This window comes from Rhinopithecus roxellana, chromosome 3 (genome assembly GCF_007565055.1).
Source record: "Rhinopithecus roxellana isolate Shanxi Qingling chromosome 3, ASM756505v1, whole genome shotgun sequence".
NCBI classification, from domain to species: domain Eukaryota; kingdom Metazoa; phylum Chordata; class Mammalia; order Primates; family Cercopithecidae; genus Rhinopithecus; species Rhinopithecus roxellana.
Genome location: NC_044551.1, coordinates 180,995,044 through 181,017,248, shown reverse-complemented (window position 1 = coordinate 181,017,248; position 22,205 = coordinate 180,995,044). Strand labels below are relative to the sequence as shown.

Here is a 22,205-nt window from a genome sequence, read left to right as displayed (position 1 = left end):
TTCTTTCATGTATTAAGGTAAAGGAACCATTTCAGTGAACTATGGAGTAAGTGACTATCCGCTATAGGTCACTAAAATTTAAACATCCCTGTGCTAGCGATCCTGGTCACTTCTGAGCTTTTAGTTTCTTAAAACTTGAATGCATTAACATATTATGTCTTAGCAACAACAACAAGAAAAAGAAAAGAAAAAAGACTGTTTGCTCCTGAGACAAAAAGGACAACTCCATACCTAAATATGTCTTTAAAACAGACTGGTAGTGGCTGAAGGAACTACTACTACTAATCAGGAATGTTCTTTGTTGGGTTTTTTTTTTTTTTTTTTCCTTTTTAAAACCCACATCAACCGTCAGTTATGCTATTAATATTCATGATATTGAGAAAATAATCAGGTTACTCAAAGTACCTATTATACACCACTCTGATTCTTTGGTAGGAGTAGGTAAAACACCTTCTTTTGTGATATGCACATTTATAAATTATGAACAGTAATTGTTAGCAAAGAGTGTGAAATGTAGGGAAGAGAAGGAAACTTTTCCATTTGTGCTTTTAAAAGAATTTCTGAGCCCCCTCTTTTTTTTTTATCCTGACACATCAATCAGGAAATGTGATTATAATGCAGAAGGAATTATACACTTAACCATATACTTAAGTAAGAGGTTTGACTGGGCCACTGGCTTTGAGGTTCAAGTGGCATTTACAAAATCAAAATCATGAGACAGAAAGAACAAGGTTACCATTAGAGCGGGCACAGAGAGACTCACACAAGTGCCTGAGGGGAGTTAATATGGTTAAGGTTACCTACGTTATGCACCATCTCATAAAACATTCTGTCTTGAGTATTACTTCTATTTACAAGAATGGGCTAATTCATTTATGTCAAATGTGGCTTTTGGATATTCAATTTTTTTAATGTCACCAAAATTATCTCAGAGGAGCAGCTCTGACAGGTCAATCATTGCAGATGGTAAGTGCTTTGTTAATTATACAGAAATTTAGAAACCATTGTAGAATGTCTTGCCTCAGGAGAAATTTCTCTCTTCCTGTTTGAGAGCTGCTTCCCTCTACCGAATTAATTTTATGTTTGTGAACAGATAACAATCTCTGCCGCATGGCAGAAATAACTCCTTGCTCCTTGCTCAAATATGCAAGTGTAAATAAGCAGAAATATCACAAATAAACAATGCCATTCTTTTTTAAATAATGCAGTGTGTGTAATTAAGAGTATGCAATTACAACAGTGTACAGCTCTCAGTGTAACAATTAGGTTTTCAGTAAAATGTAATTTGTTCCAATGTAAATGTTTTTCCTCAATTCAGAAGATTCCCTTGAGTTGTTTCAATAAGCATATTTCTGCAAGTACATGCAGTTGTGTACTATGTTCCAATATACAAATCAAAGAGGACAGCTATATCATAATAAGCTACTGAAATTTTCCAAGTACGAGCATTCCAGTGCTACCTTGAGATAGGAAAGTAGAAGTGGCCACTTTCTGGAAACTGTTGATCTATAGGCTGCAAATATGGGGGTTTGTAAAATATGACTTATTCCTGTATACATGCCCCTTTCAGACGTGACTTTGCCACTCCTTCCATAAAGAGAGGTAATCCTTGAATCTATGCTGGCCTTGTGTTTTCTTTGACCACGTGTAAGAGATGTGTAAGAGACATTATTTGATGTCTTAAAGTCTGGCTAGGCTTTAAGAGACCTTGTTGGAAGGTGGCATGTGGCATGAGACTGTCATGTGAAGAAGCCAGACTAGCCTATGGAGGAGGAGAGGCAAGGAGGGGAAGAACCGAGGCCACAGTGACAGTCGACACCAAGTACCAGACACACGAGTGAGGCCTCTTTGGTCTTCCATCCTCACTGACTGCTAGCTGAATTCAGCCAATAGAGTGACCCCCACTGAAATCTACAGATGAATTATCTACACAACCAATAGAATTGAAAGAAACAATTTTTGTTTTAGCATCTAAATTTTAGCCTGGTTTGCTACACAGCAAAAGCTAACAAAAATAGTTCTTCTAGTGTTTGGTGCTACCGTTTTATCCATTTTCTTTACCCAGAAACTTAGACAATTTGTAGTTTCCTCTCATTACTGATGTATGACAATATTATCATATATTTAATAAAAAAGAAAAATAAGAAAAACAGAATTTAGTATATTAAACCTTAAAATAAATGAGATTTTAGATCATCTAGTTTGAGAGTTTGAAAAGTGTGCTTCTTGGATTACTGTGCTTGGGAACGTGAGGAAATTCTGAAGTGGTTATGGCGGAGAGGGATGGTCTGGATTTCCCATATTTGCCTCCATCATGCCAGCCCCATTTTTATTTATTGCACTCCCATGTGCAAAAATAATCCCAGAAACATAAAGTATAAACCCACTGCAGACCAATCATTGTATGTTCCAGAGGAGTATATTAAGGCTCAGTGTTACAGTGTATCAAGTTATAATAAAATACCTCATCATAATAATGGTACTGCTTCTGCTGCATCATAAGTGGTAACTAAAGCCCCTTCACGATCTGACTCCTATCTACTCCTTAGCTTCCTGTCTGTCTCAGATTCATGGGCCATTAGACTCCAACCCTGAACATTTCCTTCCCCTGACTCCAACATGGAGCTCTACCATCATGCACAAGGCTCTTCCTCCCCACCTCCCAGCCATAGAACGCGACATACTGCTGCACACTGTCTGTGTCATCTCTATCAGGAAACCTTCCAAGGACCACGACCTCCCCATCAACCCAGGCCTTGTTGGCCGTCCTCTTCAATATTTCTTCTTTTCTCTTTTCTTTTCTTTTCCTCTTTTTTTTCTTTTCTTTTCCTCTTTTTTTTCTTTTCTTTTTCTTTCTTTCTTTTTTTTTTTTTTTTTGTTCTATTTTTTTTTTTGAGACAGAGTTTCACTCTTGTTGCCCAGGCTGCAGTGCAATGGTGCAGCGCAATCCTGGCTCACTGCAACCTCCACCACCCAGGTTCAAGCCTCAGCCTCCTGCCTCAGCCTCCTGAGCCTCCTGAGTAGCTTGGATTCTCCTGCCTCAGCCTCCTGAGTAGCTTGGATTACAGGCATGCACCACCTTGCCCAGTTAATTTTACTTGCAGTAAAAATGAGGTTTCACCACGTTGGCCAGGTTGGTCTCGAACTCCTGACCTCAGGTAATCCACTCGCCTCGGCCTCCGAAAGTGCAGGGATTACAGGCGTAAGCCAGTGTGTCCGGCCCTCTTCAATATTTCTGTCACATGCAGGGTGTACTAGCCTTGAATCTGATTTTCTATGGTCAAAGACTACAAGGATTTGAGAGTAAAAAACATGACAAATTCATCTTTGTGTCCCTGGGCTCTGGCATAAATAGAAGATATGCAACAAATGCAGGTGGAATTAATGAGCAGATGAATCAAACAATAAAAGTGAACAAATGAGTTTTCTTTTAACTCATCAAATAAAAGATTAGCCATGAGCTACTAATGTTGGTAACTCATTTTCCTTTCCCTTTCTTTTCTCTCTTTCTTTCTTTCTCTCTCTCTCTCTTTCTTTCTTTCTTTTCCTGTGTGTGGCTGCATAGTATTCTATGGTATGTATGTACCACATTTTCTTTATCCAGTCAACCACTCATGAACACTTCTAGTATTCTTCTATCCCACTCTTTGGCAATGCCATATAACCAGCTGCCTATACAGAAACAAACTTGAGTTTTGTTCCTGACTTCCTCTCTTAGCCATGACATTCAGGTAAACTATAAGGTTAGTTGTCTCTCCCTAGTATCTGTAGAATTCATCAAGCCCTCTGTAGATCCATGACTTCATAGTTTGGTTCATTGGTGATCAACTTTTGTCTGAATCATTCTGAAGCCCCCTTACTAGCCTTCTTGCCTCTGTCCTTTATAATTAATAATCTACATCACAACAAAAATATTTTTTTCTGAAAAACACATCTGATTATGCCACTCTCATTGCTGGAAAACTTTCAATGGCTGGAAGATCAAGTTTAAACTTTAATATGGAAAAGAATGAACTCTGTTTATCCATCCTCCCTGTACTTCACCACACACAGTCTTATCTAGTCATATACAGTTACTGATAATTCATTCATTTATTTATTCATGTATTTATTTATACCTTTATACCCTAGTGTTTTTGTGTGCTCGGTGCTGTTTTAGTTACTGTGAATTTTTCATTTAAGAAGATAGAAACATTTTCCTGTTCTCATGACACTTTCCTGACTTACATAATTATATAATAGGTAATATTACATAATAAGCAAGTAGGCAAACAAGTACACAAACCCATGCAATCATATGAAACCGTGATGGATGGATGAGTCTGAGTGCCATTTTAACCAGAATGATAAGGGGAGTCCTCTCTAAGGTAGAAATTTGAGAAGGAGTGAGTCATGCAAATGGAGGGGAACATGGCATTCCAAGAAGGGAGAAAAATGAGTCCCAAGACTTGGAGGCAAGGCCAGGCCAGCAGGAAGGATTTTATGGGTAAAGCGTACTGAGCAAGAGTCAGTAGCTGAGACTGCAAGGAAGGTGAGGGACAGGCTTTGTAGGGCCTTTTACACCAAATATAATAAGACTAATAAGATTTTAACCGAGAGAGGACATTAAGAAGTATACCTTTCAAAAGATCCCTATGGCTGCTCTGTGGAATATAGATCTAGAAGGTGCAATATTAGACATAAGTAACTTAGGAGGCTGGAATATTTCAGTTATTTTGCATAATTTCACCAGCTTAAAAATGTTGTGAGTAAAAGAAAACTGATTTTTGGAAGCGGAAGATCTGAGTTCAAATCCTGGTAGTGATTTTTACCATATGCTTCTAGGTCCATTGTTTCCTAGCTGAGATCAATGAGGTCTTCACTTATGAAATGATTATAATTCCATTTTAACAGGGACAAATGATTAAGCTAAAACAAAAAAAAGCAATGCATTAAAAACTACAATGTGGCTGGGCATGCTGGCTCATGCCTGTAATCCCAGCACTTTGGGAGTCCTAGGCGGGCAGATAACAAGGTCAGGAGTTCGAGACCAACCTGGTGAATATGGTGAATCCCCATTTCTACTAAAAATGCAAAAATTAGCCAGGTATAATGGTGGACACCTGTAGTCCCAGCTACTCAGGAGGCTGAGGCAGGAGAATCGCTTGAACCTGGGAGGCAGAGGTTTCAGTGAGCCAAGATCGTGCCACTGCACTCCAGCCTGGGCAACAAAGCGAAACTCTGTCTCAAAAAAAACAAAAAACAAAAAACAAAAACAAAAAAAACCAAAACTACAATGTATTAACCATTAGCTATTAGTTATGTGACTAAAACCAATATTTTCCACTTTAAAGCTGCTACTTTGCTACATTTTTTACTTAAAATTTCTGTGAATTTAAGTTTTGGCAATAGACACACTCCCACTAACATAAATTTGATGAGTTCTCACTACACCACAATACTAAACTGTTCAGCAAAGGGCACAGAATTTCAGTCAGTTGGAAGAAATAAGCTTTAGTGATCTATTGCAAAGAATGGCGACTATAAAAATTATGCATTGCACATTTCAAAACTGCTAAAAGAGTGGCTTTTAAATGTTTTAACAAGAAAAGATAATAAGAATGTTAGGTGATGGATTTGCTAATTAGCTTATTTGATCATTCCACAATGTAAACACATATCAAGACATCACCTGGTGCTCCATAAATGTATAATATATATTACTATGTTTCAATTAAAAATAAAATAAAAAATAAGTAAAAAAGCAAACTGAAAAGGTCTTACTGGTCTTACTTTACTGGAAAGCAGAGAGAATAAATGGAAACTATCCCTGTAAGAGGAAAAACCCTTTCAAAAAGTAAACTGCCATTTTCAGCCTCTGGCCTGTGTGGCTTTTAAAAATATTAGGCCATCTGGCAACTATATGCTTAGGTAACTTGAATGAGAAAATGGTAAAAAGAAATACCGTCCTGGCTCCTAAGCCATACACAATGAGTAGAAGAGGAGGAAATCACACCTGAGGACATGTAAGAGAAGATGATACCTGCTCTAATGTGGGAAAGAAAGTGTAATTGATGGGTGAAGGGATAGTACTTGCTTTAACAGGTGTCTTGAAGGGTGAAGAGAACTGGAATGCGTGGAAAAGGATGTGTGTGTGGCAGGTAGATATATTCTCGGATGAGAGTGACAGTAGGAACAAAGGCATGGAGGCAAGGTTTTCACAGCAAATAGTGGCCAAGAACTGTGGGAGAAAAAAGTGCATGTTGGAAAATAATGAAAAAGAAAGTTGGCAAAGTAGGCCTGGGCTAACATGTATATAAGCCCTGAATAATAAGCTGAAGATTTTTGACGTAATTTTGTATCTGATGAAGAGGCACCGACTAGCAATTTTTGAGGAATGAAGAGATATTGAGAAGGAATCCTGAGTAAAAAGTTCAGGATAGGCAATATATAAAACAGAGCTTTATAGGTACTCTATAGTAATATTTAAGTGATCAGGGTATGTGTGTCACTGAATAGCATTCAGTTATCAAGTTCATTTGAGGACTATATTTATTCCAAGTGTCTATTGCAGTGCAACAAGCCACCCTGAAATTTAGTGTTTTAAAACAACCATTTTATTATGCTTATGGTTTGTGTGAGTCAAGATTTTGAACAGAATACATCAAGAATGGCCTTTCTCCATGATGTCTGGAACCTCAGCTGAGGAGAGTCAAATATCTGGGGACTGGAATTATTTGGAGCAGGGGTCACCAACCCCTGGACCACAGACTGGTACTGGCTGCTCTCCATCACTTGTATTACTGCCTGAGCTCCGCTTTCTGTCAGATCAGTGGCGGCATTAGATTCTCATAAGAGGCGAACCCTATTGTGAAGTGTGTGTGCAAGGGATCTAGGTTGCATGCTCCTTTTAAAAATCTAATGCCTGATAATCTATCACTGTCTCCCATCACCCTCAGATGGGATCATCCAGTTGCAGGAAAACAAACTCAGGGCTCCCACTGATTCTACATTATGGTGAGTTGCATAATTATTTCACTATATTTTTCAATGTAATAATAATAATAGAAATAAAGTACACAATAAATATATGTGCTTGAATCATCCTGAAACCATCCCCTCACAACCTGGTCCATGGAAAAATTGTCTTTCACGAAACTGGTCCCTGGTGCCATATGTCTGAGACCTGGAATGGAAGGATAGGAAGCCTGGACACAGCTGTGATTCTTGGCTACCTTCATCCGGCCTATGTAACTTAGGCTTCTCTCAACACAGCTACGTTGAGGTAGTCACACTTCTTACTTGCAACAAGACCAGTGTTCCCGTAAACAAAACAAAACCTGGATGAACTTTTATCACCTGGCTTTGGAAGTCACATGGTGTCACTCTCACTTTTCAATATTGATTGAAGCAGACAAGCCAATTTAGACTCAAGGGGAGGAGACAAAGACCTCACCCTCAATGGGATCAATATCATGAAATTTGTGGACATGTTTAAAAACCTTCACATGTTTCACTAAGGTCACTGAATATATACAAAGTTTTTAGTAAAACATATGCTAATACACCACCTATGTTTTCACGTGAAAGTCATGGGAATGAACGTAAGGATTTCCTTTGGACTTTAGTTTCTATTTTCTGATTAATTTTTCCCCAATATCCTTCTAGAGAAGAAGAGAAAAATATAGTGGCCTACAAAATCAAGTATCCCTATTCTTAAAGATTCATATAATAATTCCATTTTGGAGTAATAATGCTTTTCATAGCAGTTGAGAAACTAATAGCTAACACTTAAGTAATGACTTGTTCAAAATCGTGTATCAATGATTTATATTCACTACAGATTGAAAGCTCACATCTTTAAAGTGTACATACTTTTACCATCTGCTTTAGAAATAAGCAGGGTGATAAAGCTGAGAGATGTACCCTTTGAACTAAAGTCAGAGCCATACTCACAGGGCATGTGAGAGTTCCTGAGAGAGGCATCTAACCCAATCTAAAAAATAACAAGTTTCCTGTAGGAAATAGCATATAACCTTGGTCTTAAAGAAGTAGTATCCATTTAGCCAGCAGAGTAAAAAATTATAGTTTGAGTATAAAATAAAGAAATGGTTAGAGATGTTGCTAGAGAGATGGGCAGGACTTAGACTGTGGAACTTACTTCTCATATTATAGGTATTGATTTTATCTTCTTATTAATGGATTCAGTGCCCAGACATGGTAATTTGTTTTGGACAGTCCTAGTTTACACCTGTTGTTCTGGAATAATCACTAAGTGTGCCCCTTTCACTTGTAAAATGTTCTGGTTAGTGTGGGACTAGGGAAATAATATGGTCCTTTTACTAATGTGTGCCAACAATAGTCTTTAAAAAGAAAAAAAAGACATCTTTGATTTGTGATTTAGAGAGATGATTTTCAAGGCCCTAGAAAGAGTAAAATTCATTGAGAAGTTCTTAGGAGTGGTTGCAAATACCTATGGGAGGAATTTAGAAATGTTTAATTGTAGTACAAATAAGGAGAGAAGAGTGCAGATTGGTGATATCTAGCCACACTAGTCGATTGGCTAGATGTAAGAAATGAAGAAGGAAGGGCCGGGTGCCCTGGCTCAAGCCTGTAATCCCAGCACTTTGGGAGGCGGAGGCGGGCGGGTCACGAGGTCAGGAGATTGAGACCATCCTGGCTAACACGGTGAAACCCCGTCTCTACTAAAAATACAAAAATCATCCGGGCGTGATTGCGGGCGCCTGTAGTCCTGCCTACTCAGAAGGCTGAGGCAGGAGAATGGCGTGAACTCGTGAGTCGGAGCTTATAGTGAGCCGAGATGGCGCCACTGCGCTCCAGCCTGGGAGACTGGGAGAGACTCCGTCTCAAAAAAAAAAAAGAAAAGAAAAGAAAAGAAAATAAATGAAGGAGAAGGCTGGGTGTGGTAGTTCAAGCTTGTAATCCCAGGGCTTTAGGAGGCAGGAGAATCGCTTGGAGCCCGGGAGTTTCAGACCAGCCTGAGCAAATAGGCAGACTCTGTGTCTGAAAAAATAAAAAAAAAAATTAAAAAAAAAAAAAGTACTGAGTGTGGGCATGGTGGTGCACACATGAGGTCCTAGCTGCCTTGGAGGCTGAGATGGGAGGATCACTTGAGCTCAGTCTCAGTCAAAGCAGCTGTGAGCCATGGTTGTTCCACTGCACTGCAGCCTGGGTGACAGAGAAATACCTTCTTCTCCACCTCTGCAAAAAAAAAAAAAGAAAAAAAGAAAGAAAGAAAAAGAAAAAAAGACATGAAAGAAAGAAAAGAAATAGGAGAGGAAGCTGGGACACCTATGTTCTAGATATTAAACCTAGGTGATCCTCTAGTTGTTGGATCTGAAACTGAGGTAGAGAACACCTTTCCTTTCAGCTGCTTTGGGTTTATTATTAGGGCTGGGTTTGGAGTGATAAAATTGATCTTAAAAGTCATACATTTATATGAGTATAATGATTCTTTGTGCAAAAATGTTGATCATAGACCAATGGCCTTCAAACTTTTCTGGATTTTAAATAAAAATTAATGGTAAAAATAAAATAGAGCAAGCAGAAGAATGCTTAATAGGATACAAACAAAAGCTGCTTTCTTCTTTCCTGTTGCCTGCTCTGACCCAAAATGTCCAAGCTTTCTCAGTAATTTTCAAGGTGTTCACAAATAGTCTCATTAAAAATGCCCAGTTTATATCATTATTTCATGGTATTAATGTCTCATCCATTTTAAACCTTCTCCACACTAGGTTGGGCCCAGATGAAATCGGGGTGAGCTTTTGCTGTGAGAATAGGAATAAGAATGAGGACCTGGGGGAGGCAAAGAGAAGGAGGTACACAGTTACCTTTTCTACCCCGTCCCCAACTCCCTCTTCCTGTCTTAGCCTACTCACTGTGCTGCTTTTTGGTGCTCTAGGAATGGGCAGAAGAGCAAGGGGAAATTCAGGTAAAAAGGGTCTTCAGTGAGAGAGTTGTAGCTTTTATCAGTGCTCTCTGGGTGAACTGTAATTCTCTTTTTTCTTTTCTTTTTTCTTTTTTTTTTTTTTTTTTGAGATGGAGTTTCACTCTTGTTGCCCAGGCTGGAGTGCAACGGCGCGATCTTGGCTCACCGCAACCTCTACCTCCCAGGTTCAGGTGATTCTCCTGCCTCAGCCTCCCAAGTAGCTGGGATTACACTGCACTTGGCTGTTTTTTTTTTTTTTTTTTTGTATTTTTAGTAGAGACTGTGTTTCTTTATGTTGGTCAGGCTGGTCTTGAACTCCCGACCTCGGGTGATCCACCCGCCTCGGCCTCCCAAAGTGCTGGGATTACAGGCAGGAGCCACCAAGCCGGACCTGAACTGTAATTGTACATTACTGTTCTTTTGTCTTTTGGAGCACTTTTGCAGGTTTCCTGGAGCTTCCTCCCGCTAGTGCTCTGTGAATGCAGTTTGCTGATACAGGCAGTGCTCTCTTGGGCTGTCTACTTCCTCAGTGCCTGCTGTCCTGTCTTCTTCACCTTATATGAAGCCATGTGGGTAAAGTCTAACTCAAGGCTCCCCAGCAAAAGCCAGAGGGAAGGAAAAACTCACATCTGGGCTGTCATGGTGGGAACTGTGACTTATTCCTAATCCAGTATGCTCTCTTCACTCTGCTATCACAGGCCACTCTTGCCATCTATGTCTCTTAAACTTTTTTTTTGAGTCAGAATCTCGCTCTGTCACCCAGGCTGGAGTGCAGTGGCGCGATCTCGGCTCGCTGCAAGCTCTGCCTCCCAGGTTCACACTATTCTCCTGCCTCAGCCTCCTGAGTAGCTGGGACTACAGGTGACTGCCACCACGCCCGGCTAATTTTTTGTATTTTTAGTAGAGATGGGGTTTCATTGTGTTAGCCAGCATGGTCTCGATCTCCTGACCTCGTGACCCGCCCACCTTGGCCTCCCAAAGTGCTGGGATTACAGGCGTGAGCCACCGTGCCTGGCCCTCTTAAACTTTCTTAAAAGAGATGCTTAGAAACCACTGTGGCTGGGCACGGTGGCTTATTAAATCTGATAACCCAGTATTGTGGTTAATAACACTTTTATACTTACAGAAGAACAGACAAAGTGTCAGATTGATCATTCTCTTGTTTTCTAACTGGGCTTTCATAATTAATGTTATCTTGAGTTTAAGGATATAGATAATAATAGTTTTTAAACCACATCATCAGTGTACGGTAGTTGGTTTGTTTAAACTTTAGACCATTATCCTTATAAATCCACCTAGCATAGGTCACATAAACTTCTGTGTTTCCATATGCTAAAAGTGAGGGAAAAAAATGAAGGTATCACTTGACCACTCTGTCCTGTGAAACTCCCACACTTCCTTCTCGCATAATGGTCTGCCTTGTGGACCCTATGAGGGACCAGAGTCATTCTGTATCTTCAATACCAGTAAAGCCTTTTTCCTTATTTTGGGATGATATTCTTTCATATTTTCTTTGTGCTCACCACACATTTGCACATTCCCTGATGTACACACATCCCACATTTAAGGGTTCTGTTCTGGACCAAACTGAATCCAGAGATGGGGAATTCACCTCCAAAGAAAAGAATTATTCTAACAAATTTGAAAGCTGTAACTGCTACTAATTCCATCCTCATATTAATCCAAAATCTATTTACTATTTTTATTTTTATTTTTATTTTTTGAGACGGAGCCTTGCTCTGTTGCCAGGCTGGAGTGCAGTGTCGCAGTCTCGGCTCACTGCAACCTCTGCCTCCCGGGTTCAAACAATTCTCCTGCCTCAGACTCCCGAGTAGCTGGGACTGCAAGCATGAGACACCACGCTCAGCTAATTTTTGTATTTTTTAGTAGAGATGAGGTTTCACCATGTTGGCCAGGATGGTCTCGATCTCTTGACCTCATGATCCACCCACCTCAGCCTCCCAAAGTGCTGGGATTACAGGTGTGAGCCACCACGCCTGGCCTATTTACTCAATTATTCACCCGCTGGTCCTAGGTTAGCCAAAGATGGTAGACACGGAAGAAGAGCCCCTTAAATATTTGATTTTTCATTTTCTAATGCAGATCATTTGGGTTGCCAAATGATTTATATGGTCAACACAATTGTAAGTCTCAATGAAACAGAGATTGGTTTCAGGTATTTCCTAAATCATGATCTAATTAGACAAATAGAGTTCAAATACTATGCTACTATCAAATCACAATTTGTTGACAAAATCTGTCGCATCACCAAATTTACTCATAGAGAAATTTCATAATTCTCCAGGGCATTTCTTCTGAACTGACTCACAGATATTCTGAAATTTACATCTCTTTGGCTGTTTTGATTCAGTTGGAAAGAACTCATTTCTTCCCTGTACAGACAGTGCTTATACTAAACATTCCTTATTTCCATTACATGAATTGATGCCGTCTTTGAGGTAAAAGTTTGTTCTTGTTCCATTTTAAGTTAAACTGAGATCAGGGAAGAGAATCAGTTGGAGAATTCCATTATGAATACCAGGTAAAAGGAAACACCTCAACCTATACCATCTAAAAAACTCCCCAAACTGGCCATCATGTAATAATAGAAACAACCTGTGAAAAGCTTGCTACTTCTGGTAGAGTGATTTTAGCCTCTGAACAATACATATGAGAACGGTGAAAAGTACATAGTGAAAAACCCCACACATTCAGCCAGTGGGATCCTAGAGTTAGCATTGTTAGTGATTTTGTCCTTATTAAGAGTTTGTTTGGGTCTGATAGACTTTTCAAAGCACAAAATATTTCTCGTTAATTTTGTCTTTTCTGTCTTAAAGATAAATTCTCAGCACACTGGATTCTCATTGAGTGGCCTGAGAGTGAAATCCCCAGTGGGTTTTCAGTAGCCATTTAAAAAACAGGATCTATTTGCATGTTAGCAGCAAGGCTGCATAAATGTTATGATTATGCATCTTTTACACCTCACATAAAATTAGAATGACTTTATAAAATTCTCCAAGACTGGACACTTTTAAGAGTGAACGGGTATAGTAATAATAAGAAGGTAGGAAAAGAGGCATAAACTCGAACCATCCTGGGCAAACCTGGAGGTATGCCCTTCCCATGCAAAGTGTGTGACAGCCAGCAACACACAGCCGGTGGGCCCCAGACTTTCCACAAAGTGTTTTCTCCAACTATCTGTGCATCACAGTCCCCTGGACTGCTTGTTAAATTAACCAGGCCTCACTTCCTAGATGGTAAGATTATCCACATTTTCAAGTTTCTGTCTGATTCTGATCACAACGTTATTCAACTCAAAACTCCTGTAGGCTACTTCCCTCTGAAATCCTTCTACACTTGTGGCACACAATGGACTTGTCCATATGCGTATTTAACGTATTCACCCTTTATATATATTGAAATTTAAGATGTATCTTTTCACATTTTAACATCTTGAAAATCCAGATATATCTTACCATTGATGACATCTTAAAATCAGAACATAATTTTCAGTGCCCGTGGGAACTTGGTTTGCTGTTCCTGGAGGCCTGACTGGACAATTGGAGACTATCAATGTTGATGTTTAAGTCAATCAACAGTCTGAGACTCATATGAGGAAAGAATATGATACCTAGTTGTTACCTGATGATTTTGTATTGACACCTGCAGACACAAGTAAGAAAATAGAAGCATCAAATTTTGCATAATGGGTGTCAGCAAGTTTGAGAAAAATTTCCTGGAGGCAATACTGCTGTGTTTTTACAAAATAATTCAGTATGTGTCAATTCAGTGGCACGGCATTTTCTGTGGAAAAAACTCAGGCATTGATGCCTCAGAATTGAAGAATGATTCAGAACAACCAGACAAAGGGTGAAGAAGTTTTAAGAATATCTTAGCACAATTATTTACCTTAATCTTTCCTTTTCATGTGAAAGAATGTTAGGATAAATATCTAAGTCTAAAAGAGCTCTTTAAATTAAAAATAAATTTGAAGTGACAAAAAGTATATGCTTTTGGTTATTTGGCAGATTTTAAAACATTTTCTAGTAGTTCATTAAAATATTTTGTTATAATTGATAATCTCTGAGACTTGATGACACATGGTATGTCACTACTGAAAAGAAAAAGTTAAATTCTTTGGCAATTTTGCTTGCTATTCCATTTGGTCAATATGTGCCCTAGAATGAATATATAACAAGGAACACTGATATCAATTAATTTCAATTCCTCTGCACTGCTCGTAATAGAACATCTCCTCACAAAGTATGTGAATGCAGTGTTAAGTATTTTTTAAAACATCTTCCTTTAAAATGAACAAAGTAATTATCTGAAGCTCTAGCTAGAGTGTTCTATGTTAGAAAAAGAAATAGCTGGGTGATTCAATGAATTTTTAAGGGCAGTTTTGAGTCTGCACAATGACTAGAACAAGCCAGTGCCTGTTTAAGATGATCTCCACAGCACAACCATGCAACCACAAGCACACAAAAGAAATAACAGCACTCCCTGTCAGATTTAGTAGGATGTTTGCAAAGTTGTTAACTACCGAAAGCAGCCAGGAAGAAAAGATCTGGGCCTGCATAGGTAGGAGTTTTGAACTGTGCCCCCCCTTCCACAACTTTTCTTTCTAGTTGTGTCTCTTTTCAGCCTGTACAGGGAAGCCCAGCTGCCAACAGACAGCAGGCTGAATGGTAGCCAGCTGCTTTATAACTGTGTTAGCCAGAAGCCCTCATGAGAAATATTTTTCCTGGAAAATAAATTATAACATGTCTAAGTGGTGCCTGACAAAGCTAAACAGGAGGCATGCTGCTCTATTGCAAATTCATCTGCAGTCTCTGGATAGAGAGACAAATAAAAGCACTTCATCAAAATCAGTCACAGAAACCCAGGAATACCCATAGGAGACCACTAAACTCTAAATACCAATCAATTTCTCCAACTTTTTTTGTCAAACTTGCAAGTCCTTTTAAGCAGTGTCTTCTTGAACTGCCAGGCAGCAGCTGGCTGATATGGAGGGAGATCAGAAGGAGTACAGTTTGGGGGCCTTCTATGACACAGCGGTTTATCTAGCTAAGGACACTTACTGCTGAAGGGTTTATTCGGCCTTAGAGCATCAATTAAGGTTAACGCTAAAAGCCTGCTCTTACTTCTTTATATTCACAATGTCTCTGCTTAAAGAAGTTTACCTAAATATACCAGGAAACAATATAAATAGAAAGTGTATTAGGAAGCTACCCCTGTCTGACCACAAGTAAAACACTGCAGCTCTGAAAGAAACACAATACACAGCCTGTACTTAGATCGTTTTAAAAATAGTTAACTTAACGTGTAACTCAAGTTTAACTGAACATGGCATCTGCACTTAGTGTTTGATATTTGAGTATTTGCTCGTCCCTGACAACCACAACCACAATTTCATTGGGGCAAGGTATTAATGCTAATACCTTAGCTAGTCCATATTGACCTTGATATAATTACTATTTATGATGCACCTATTATTCTTTTTTTCTTTTTTTTTTTTTTTTGAAACACTGTCTGGCTTTTTTGCCCAGGGTGGAGTGCAATGGTGCAATCTCCTCTTCCTGCAACCTCCGCCTTGCGGGTTCAATCGATTCTGCCTCAGCCTCCCGAGTAGCTGGGATCACAGTCATGTGCCACCATGCCTGGCTAATTTTTGTATTTTTAGTAGAGATGGGGTTTCATCATGTTGGCCAAGCTGGTCTCAAATTCCTGACATCAGGTGATCCACCAGCCTCGGCCTCCCGAAGTGCTGAGATTTAATACTGCAGAAATGCGTGATAATCTCCACCCTTGGAGAATTCATGATTTTATTCAGGAATCTGATAGTCATAAAGGATGGCTTTGCTCCAGGCTATACAATTGACTAGTTGTGTAACTGTGGGAAAGTCACTTAGCTCTTATTATTAAGGTGAGTTTGGCATGAGAGTTACATAAAAAGAAAGTCATTATGGTCAATACACTGGAAGAGTAAAAGAATGGAAGAAGGAAAGACAAACTTGGAGCCATCAAAATATAAAAAGCATGAGTCAAGGTGAGATTAAGGATGGAGAAAAATGGGTGGATTTATTATGTTTTTTTGAGAAAGGCTCAAATGTTCTTCCATTACCTCACTTGCCAGGCTATGGATGTCCTACTAAAATTACATTGACTCTGTGGAGCTAGTGAGGTTATCAGTTGAGGGACTGAAATATATACAGCTCTTTTGTAGCTAGGTGTATGACCTTCAAATATCATTTAATCTCACCAGAGACTGGTGTTCTTTATAATGAAATAGAGGTAATATTCCTGTGACCCATCTCTCTCTTAAGAATATACAGTAGTTGGCCGGTACGGTGGCTCCTGCCTGTAATCCCAGCACTTTGGGAGGCCGAGGCGGGTGGATCACGAGGTCAGGAGATTGAGACCATCCTGGCTAACACGGTGAAACCCTGTCTCTACTAAAAATACAAAAAATTAGTCGGGCGTGGTGGCAGGCGCCTGTAGTCCCGGCTACTCGGGAGACTGAGGCAGGAGAAGGACATGAACCCGGGAGGCAGAACTTGTAGTGAGCCGAGATCGCGCCACTGCACTCCAGCCTGAGCGACAGAGTGACACTCCATCTCAAAAAAAAAAAAAAAAAAAAGAATATACAAATAAGGCCAGGTGCAGTGGGTCATGCCTGTAATCCTAGCACTTTGGGGGCACTTTGGGAGGCCAAGGGGGGCAGATCCTTGAGGTCAGGACTTCAAGACCAGCCTGGCCAATATGGTGAAACCCCATCTCTACTAAAAAATACAAAAATTAGCTGGACATGGTGGTAGCCGACTGTAATCTGAGCTACATGCGAGGCTGAGGCAGGAGACTCGCTTGAACCCAGGAAGTGTAGGTTGCAGTGAGCCAAAATTATGCCACTGCACTCCAGCCTGGGCAACAGAGTGAGATGTCATCTCAAATATATATATAGATAGATAGATAGATATAAATCTCTCTCTCTCTCTATATATATATATATATAAGCTGTAAAAATGGTTGGAAAGAAAAATTGCTATTTTGGATGTACAAGGCAATGTTATTATTTGCTAAAAGGTGTTAGGTGCTAAGGATTCAGGTAAATGGTCCACTTAGCATTTACATATTTTCCTCTAATAAATAAACCCATGCATAATTTACTTAATAGAAAATTAAAGACACTAAATTAGAAGAGCTAGAAAAAATGACTATTTTCTTAAATGCATCACATTCAGAGAAATCTAAAGCCCAATATCACAAGGTCAAAGTAATCTTACTCAAGCCTGACTTCAAATTGTCTTCATTTACAAAATAGGTTCATCCATGAGAACCTTTCCAAATAAGGCAATGCTAGAGAAATATCTAGGAAATTGGATATAGTGTTTACATGTTGATAAACCAATTTTGCCTGGATTGTAATGGATTTATTCGTTTTTCTTCATAGCAAATAAAAAATAAAAATATATTTTATACTATAAAGTAATGTGGGTGATAAAGGACAAAATATATGTTCTTAATATGTAATGTGAACCACTTGGCATAGGCAACATGAAATAGACTTAGGGGTCCCTGTTATATGAGAATAATTAATTAACAACAATAAAAAATAACAAAACTTATTTCAAGCCATGATAAAACATTTTGATTCAAGTTTCATCTTGATAAATAGAACACAAAATCATGAAAAAGTTGTTTTTTTTAAAGATATAAGTCAAAGAAGAAATTGTAGTCTGGTTTTCAGGAGAATGTCTCAATTGCAGATTTCTTAATTAAATGGTTTATTTCTTAGAAAGTAAAAGTTTATAAACTCCATCAATTATTTAACATGTATTTTATGACTCACATAGCTGTCTCATTTTAAAAATTCATCTATTTCTAGTAAGATCAATAGTATACATCTCTAATATATCTTACTTTGAAAGAGCTCATAGTTAAAACTGACTTAAAAGTAGGAAACCCACTGAAAGTTTTATGATTAAAACAAAGTTTAAAGAAGCTATTTAAAACATGCTTCATAGATGATGGTTCCATGGGTAATCCTCAAACCCCCATATTCTTTTCCTTCATGAAATTCATTTATATGAGTACAAAAATATACTATTGTAAAAGCCCTGGAACTCTAGAAGAATTTCATGAGAATTATGGCATAGAATGGGTTTAACATAGCCAGTTGCTTTATATTAATAAAACTCATATGTTTCATAGATACAGGAATGTTTCCCACTACCTAAATTTAAAAAAGTGTGGTTTCGATTGATAAGGGTTAAGACCAGAAAATGGAAAGTCATTAGTAACCCTATAGCATACTCCAAATCTCTGGTGTTTGCTGTCTCTGCTTATTGTTGTTATGTCACCATAAAGTGGTTTTCTCTTTTTTGTTTTCTGTTGGATTTGGTTTTGCTTTGTTTTTTATTTTTGTTTTTCCCTAATGAGCTTGATTGCTTATTCAGAACAGGAATTTTGCTGCTTTTAGCACCATTAGCCAACTGAATTGAACCCCAATGACCTAACTCAAAAATATCTGAAAAGAAAACTTGGTTACTCCAGTGTGGGTTAAGTATCTATTGCACATAATTGGTTTTGGCCAGGTAGGTGAGCTTATGTAGTCCAAACCTGTAGATGTAAATGAGAAGAGAGGAAATTTCTTAAAAGCCATAATTGGGCTAGACAGGTGTCCTAGAGGTTTTCTACTGCATTGTTAATTTGCCAGAACTTATTGTCATGGGATGTCAATATTAAATTGCTGGTGGCTCAGAGTCAGGGCTATTTCCTGGTCTGTTTTAACTTCTCTGTGATAATTGCATTATGCGTATGAAAATGTACACTTCAAAGCATGAAAGGCAGTCTTCCCATTTGGGATCACATTTGAAATGTAGCCAATCAACAATCAACTAACGTTAGTTCTTATACATTGACTATGGTTCATATCTGGAGATAATAATCAAATACAGCATTTCAATTAGCAGAATAAACAGGATGAATTTGACTCCTAAATAATTGCAGCAGATCTCTAAATAAGAAATTCTGTAGAGAAAGATTATGTGAGGAAGAAGGGAGAATCTTTAGTTTTTGTTATAGTACATATTTCAAATATCTGCCTAAATTCTTGAGTATAAAGACATTTAATTCAGTTCTAAATATTTGTAAATCATTTCCCAAGTCCAGAGTATCCATTATAGTTATAGCTAACATTTATTGAAATTACACCTGTACATGAAGTAAGGTGCTTCCTCTTTCATGTATTATGTCATGACATTCTGAGGTAGGTTCATTATACTCGTGTTTAATCAGAACATTAAAAAGTTGCCAGTGAAAGGCCACGAAACTAGGGAATAGAAAAGCAAAAATACTAGCCCGATTCTATCGAGATTAGAGTTCATGGTTTTTGTTTTTAACTACTTACTGATATTAAAAATAATTGGATACAGAGTTATCATATCCAGTCTTTTTTCTCATTAGGTTCTTTCTGTTAATTACTTCTAACATAGTATTTAATTACTAACATTTTGTCATATGTCAAAAAATTATTCAAATAGCCTTTAGTCATCTTTTTTTTTGCAAATGTGTTTTTCCTATGAACCCAAATCTTATCATAACTAAAGATTATATACATCAAGATTTGTGGAATTAATGGTAAATTTAAAATTATGAAACTAGAGCTATAAACACTAGTAAAGTGTCTCATCTCACATAGAAATGTGAAGAAAAAATGTTTTTAAAATTAGAGGTGTGAAGTTAGAGAAACAAATTATAAGATACTTTTACAGGGCTGGGCACAGTGGCTCATGCCTGTAATCCCAGTATTTTGGGAGGCTGAGGCAGGAGGATCCCTTGAGCCCAGGAGTTCGAGATCAGCCTGGGAAACATAGCAAGACCCTGTCTCAATAAAATAAAATAAAATAAAATAAAATAAAATAAAATAAAATACTTTTACAGAATGTCTTTCATCTCTGTGTATGTATGTGTGTCTTTCTCTATACTTTATAAATTATAGTTGACATGGTTAATACCTAAAGTTCAAACAGTCACCTTATCAGTTTCTATTTCTGGTCTTTAAGATTTGTTCCTTTCTCCACCATGCCTCATTATGTGTCACCAAATTTAATTTGGCATCAGTCCTCTCAAATACTCCACCCTAGAATTAGACAAACCACTGAATGCAGATATCCTCTACCCAAATGGTAATGAAGATTAGAGACAGTGACGCCCATGCATAGCGGATAAGTGGATTGCAGGTATACCAAGGTATACTCAAAAAAAAAAAAAAAAAAAAACCAAAATGCATAATGTATGTTAGCTTGGGCTAGTGTGGCATCAATTATAGAGCCTCCTTTGAGAGTTTTGCAGCTTAGTGAGGAGTTTACATGATTTATTTATTTATTTTTTAGACGGAGTCTCACTCTGTGGCCCAGGCTGGAGTGCAGTGGTGCAATCTCAGCTCACTGCAACCTCCGCCTCCCAGGATCAAGCCATTCTCCTGCCTTAGCCTCCCATGTAGCTGGGATTACAGGCGCACACCACCACACCCAGCTGATTTTTGTATTTTTAGTAGAGATGGGTTTCACCATGTTGGCCAGGCTAGTCTCGAACTCCTGACCTCAGGTAATCCACCCGCCTCGCCTTCCCAAAGTTCTGGGATTACAGGCCTGAGCCACCTTGCCCGGCCTTAAATGATTTTTGAGAAACAAATTACTGAGACACTTAAAAAGAAATGAAGTTAAAGTTGTTAACATTAGTTCAGATAAGCAGGTTCTTTAAGTGGTATACACTGTTCATTTACTTACAAAGAATGTAAAATACAAATGTTTATTTTTGATATTTTATATGGATTTCTATCATGCAGGAGCGCAGTAAACTAAGAAGTAAAACACCTTGTTCAACAACAAGGATGCTGACTCAAAAGCAAAAGTTGAAGCACATTATGAATGAATGTCAAAAGGGAAAAATCTAAAGCTAACATAAAAGAATGTGACTACATCAAATTGGATAAGGAATAGTATTTTATAGCCAATTGATGAATATTGAAAGGACATCAACCTCATCTCCTTGAAACACATATGAACATAGTTGAGCCAAAGGGTGACATGATGTATATGTTCAATCTAGAGGCATTTTTGTTAAAATTTTCCAAGAGTTGTAATCACGTGTATTCAGTGACTCATATAATTGCTAAATTATCATCTAACCAAATAACCAGAAGTACCTTTTATGTCATTTCTTACATAATCATAATTGGCCAGATTATTCCAAACTCACAAGTTTATGAATGATGACTAAAAGAATTTGAATTAGCTGATTATGAAGAACAATGCATCCCTTAATTAATATTTATTTTAATAAAATTCATCACTCCAGAAAGTTTGCCTTAAGCAATAATGTTTTCAAAACATCTTTTATGACATTTCACTTCCTGAATCTCCTTATATTATAAACTTCTGAATAAGTGATTGAAAAAAATTTAGCACAATATGATGCCATATGATTTTTAGCTCCATGGTAATAATTTTCAAATTGGAGATAGAAATGATAAACTTATTTAAGACTTGTATATGTATATTCTTTTACATATCTATAAAGATGATTCATGAACAACTTAGGGAGCAATCATTTCAACCTTCAGTTAAAAGATAAAGAGTAAAACAATATTTCTTTTGCTGTGAATTTAATGTGAATATTTTAACCAATTTGCAGTCTCATCAGATCTAACACTAATGTAAGATGGCTATAACATTTTTCTTTTACAAATATTATTGGTTGAAGGTTAGGAAAGACTCCTTTCTTCTTGCCAAGTACTACATTAATTAATGAAATTTTTTTATTAGGTGTTTGAGTGAGTAACAGACTCTCAAGAGATAGACATCCATCAGTATTTTTTAACAAAGTTTTTAAATATTATAGATATTAATGAAAACCAGTCACCATATATCCATTTTTCCCCCATCTGTGTTAATGAAAATGTTTTGAAAGTCCAAATGCTACTGATTTTGGTTTACTGCCACCTGCCATTTTCTTATTAGATGTGGCATTCACAACAAAATTTCCCTATTAATCAAGCTCTTGGGCATGATCTGGATATTAGATACACAGAACAAAATGACCTGACACACTCTTTATGCCCAAGATAGTTAACAAAATGCTATCTATCTCACATGTTTCCTCTCTTCTTAGGGGCATTGAGAGGTGGTCTCTTCCTGTATATTATTTTTTTCTTTAGGTTAAAGATCAGATTACCTTTTTTTTTTTTTTCCTTTTATTTTAAGTACAGGGGTAC

At 37.8% G+C, this 22,205-nt stretch overlaps 1 long non-coding RNA gene across 1 annotated transcript in view; it reads left to right on the top strand.

Moving 5' to 3' along the window:
- LOC104665501 overlaps window positions 1-20,916 on the top strand; it is a 66,762-nt gene extending 45,846 nt beyond the window's left edge. The window contains exons 3-4 of the long non-coding RNA XR_748413.1: window positions 19,993-20,179; window positions 20,778-20,916. This is a non-coding gene — a long non-coding RNA (uncharacterized LOC104665501). The remainder of the gene's footprint in view (window positions 1-19,992; window positions 20,180-20,777) is intronic.
- Window positions 20,917-22,205: the final 1,289 nt, after the last annotated feature.